The sequence below is a fragment of the Cebus imitator genome, unplaced genomic scaffold, assembly GCF_001604975.1.
Source record: "Cebus imitator isolate Cc_AM_T3 unplaced genomic scaffold, Cebus_imitator-1.0 Scaffold107, whole genome shotgun sequence".
Taxonomy (NCBI): Eukaryota; Metazoa; Chordata; class Mammalia; order Primates; family Cebidae; genus Cebus; species Cebus imitator.
The window spans coordinates 2,674,030-2,677,419 of record NW_016107422.1 but is presented as its reverse complement, the minus strand read 5'-3'; positions in this window follow the sequence as shown (position 1 = coordinate 2,677,419).

Here is a 3,390-nt window from a genome sequence, read left to right as displayed (position 1 = left end):
TTTTGTATTTTTAGTAGAGACAGGGTTTCTCCATGTAGTTCAGGCTAGTCTCGAACTCCTGACCTCAGGTGATCTGCCCACCTAGACCTCCCAAAGTGCTGGGATTACCGGTGTGAGCCACCGCGCCTGGCCAGTATGTCTTTATTAGGAGTGTGAAAACTGACTAATACATCTGGTTACTCTTAGCTGTGACAGTGATATCGAATGTGCACAAACTAAAAAAAATTTCAACCAAACTGGTGAGAGTATTCCTCCAGGAAGAAGGCCAGGGAGTTTGGGACAATAGGAATAAAACACAGTGGTTTTGAAAATAGAGCCAAACTGTGCTGCCCCATGGAGGGGCTGAGGAGAAGGGAGCAGGGCACCGAGCCCTCGGTTGGTTCATTCGGCCTCAGCCTCTGGGCTCTCTGCCTCCTACCGTCAGCTCTCAGGGCAGCTGCTGCTCACTGGCCACCTGGCTGCTGATGGGCTTGGTGGCCGGCAGAGCTGCCCTGTTGTGTCTGTGCAGAGTCAGCCAGTCATGGCTCTGCGCAGCTTTTTCCCTCGGTTTCATGGCATAAAGGGCTCCTCAATAGGGCCTCACACATTAGTCTCTCATCATAGGAGGGTGACTTTCTTCCTGCATCTCCACTTCCTATTTAAACCAGAGGTGAACTGGAAAAAGAATGTATGCTATGGTGGGAAAGTCTGAAGGTAATCTTGGCATGGAAGTGTTTCAGTGAGATGTTTCTTCTGATTAAAGTAAAGCATATTTCATAGGATGGCCAAGGCATAGATATGACCTTAAACTTATGATAAGAATGGAGTCGACACCAAGCTTCCACTTGACTCTCCTGAAATTAGCTCCTTCAGCAGAGTGTTACTGCCGCATTCCTCTCTTTCTTTATACATACGCATCCTTTAAAAATTAGTGGTTTGTTTTTTCTTTTCTCTTTCGGTTTGTTCTAGAAGGAGAAACTTAAAGCCAGCCATTGTTTTATAGAAAAATCATTCTGCCATTGAAACCCAAAGTGGGCCATTCAGTCTGGAGAGCGTGGGAACCATGAATCCTTTCAGAGTTTGAAGCAAATACAAAACTGTTCACGGCATCCTGGGTTATTTCATCATCTCACCACCTTCCCGAAATGGAACTCGAACTTCATTTAGAGTAGCTCTCTGGCACACGGCAGGAGGGCTCCCAGAGCTGAGCAAGCAGTGGGTGCTGTGGGAAGCGGGCGTTCTGCCCCAACCAGCCCATCTCACTCTCCGCGGGAGGGGCGGCATTTGTGGTGGGCCAGTGTGCATGCAGCCCCAGGATGGACGACTCCAGAGGAAACTCAGGAGCACAAACTTAGATGATTAACCAAAATAGTCCATTTCCATCTTGCTGCACCTGGGGGGAAATGCCACTTGTATTCTAGAGGAGAGAGAGAATGGGAAGGAAGCCACTGCAGGTGTGGCGGACACTGGAGGACTCTGGGCAAGTAGAACACTGTGTGGCCACTGATTTAACTAAGCTTCAACCAAGTCGCATTCTACTCACCCAACCTGGAACACGACTTGGTTGAAACTTAGTTAAATCAGTGGCCACACAGTGTTCTACTTGCAGGCTGGAACTAGCTATGGAGGCTGTGCTTTGGCCCCAGCTTGAAGCCCAGAATGATTAGCATGTACCCCAAGTTGTATCTGTAAGGGCTGTGTGTGTTTTAGCGTGTACCCCGAGTTGTGTTTGTAAGGGCTGTGTGTGTTTCAGCGTGTACCCCGAGTTGTGTTTGTAAGGGCTGTGTGTGTTTTAGCTTGTACCCCGAGTTGTGCGTGTAAGGGCTATGTGTGTTTTAGCGTGTACCCCGAGTTGTGTGTGTAAGGACTGTGTGTGTTTTAGCGTGTACCCCGAGTTGTGTTTGTAAGGGCTGTGTGTTTTAGCGTGTACCCCAAGTTGTGTTTGTAAGGGCTGTGTGTGTTTTTAGTGCTTCCCAGACCTTTCTACCCTGATTTCCTTCTACAGGCAGGAGGAGCCGACTGTGTCTTGTGCCAGGGGCCACTCCAGAGGTCCCCTCTGGGAGGTCACGCCTCGATGCAAAAGCAGCCTGTGAAAGAATGCCAAGGTCAGTGGAAGAGAGGGCACATTCCAAGGAGGCAGCGTGGGTTGGGACATAGCGTCTGGGAAGGGACCTCCTTCGGACTAGAACTCTCACAGCCAGGTGGCATGAAAGAACCTGACTATAGAGCTTCTCAGGTCTCTAAGGAATTACATCTGATTCTGTAAGAATCAGAAGTTTGTTGGCCAGGTGCAGTGGCTCACACCTGTAATCCTAGCACTTTGGAAGGCCAAGGCGGGTGGATCATGAGTTTGGGAGATCGAGACCATCCTGGCTAACACAATGAAACCCTGTCTCTGCTAAAAATACAAAAAATTAGCCGGGCGTGGTGGCACACGCCTGTAGTCCCAGCTACTTGGGAGGCTGAGCCAGAGAATCTCTTGAACCCAGGAGGCAGAGGTTGCAGTGAGCTGAGATTGCACCACTGCACTCCAGCCTGGGCAACATAGCAAAACCGTCTCAAAAAAAAAGGTTTGTGACACAAAGGAAAGCTTATCTGTGTCCATGAAACAAGAACTACAAATAACAGCAGAAAATAACTCCAGCTGGACTCGGAGCATAAGGACACAACGGCACACAATACTATTTACATACAAAACAAAAGGAGAGAGAGAGCAGCTGCATGTGAGCATCCGCGGTGATTGGGTGCACGCACTCGGTGACCAACAAATCGCATTCAGTGTGTCTGGGGCGTCGCCTCAGGAACGGGGCCTTCAGGTTAGTAAGGATGCTTTGGAAGCGTATGCCAGTCACAACATGTGGAGGGCTCTCCTCTCTCCCTCCTGTGTTCACATGCTTTCATACGGCCAGTGCAGTCTTGATAAACCTTGCAGGATCTCAAATACACAGCCTACTGAAATGGGAAGGGAAGAAGAAGGTGTTAAAAGTTCGCAGGGCAGGGGAAAAGCACGTGTTTTGGATGGGTCGGCACAGCCTCCACAAATACAGCGTCAGTTTGTGTGAATTCTCAGCTGTGGTTTCTCAGGTTGAATAAAGGCGGCACTGAACAAAGGCCGCTGCTTCTCCAGCCTGAAGAGGCGCTGATGCCACCTACGGGCTGGAATCTGATGCTACAATTCATGCCCAACTCCGGGCTCACCCCAGGTGGGAGATTAGAATTTATGCAAGGAATGGAAAACAGGGAGGCAACTCCCAAGATGAGTCCCCCTCCCATAAACTGTAAACAATTAAAACCATGTTTAAAAATGATTTTAACTAAATGATTTTTAGAGATTGCAGCAGCTGGCTTAGGATTTATAAACTACATTTCTTATAAATGCATTTCTTCTAGAGAACTTTTTTTTTTTTTTTT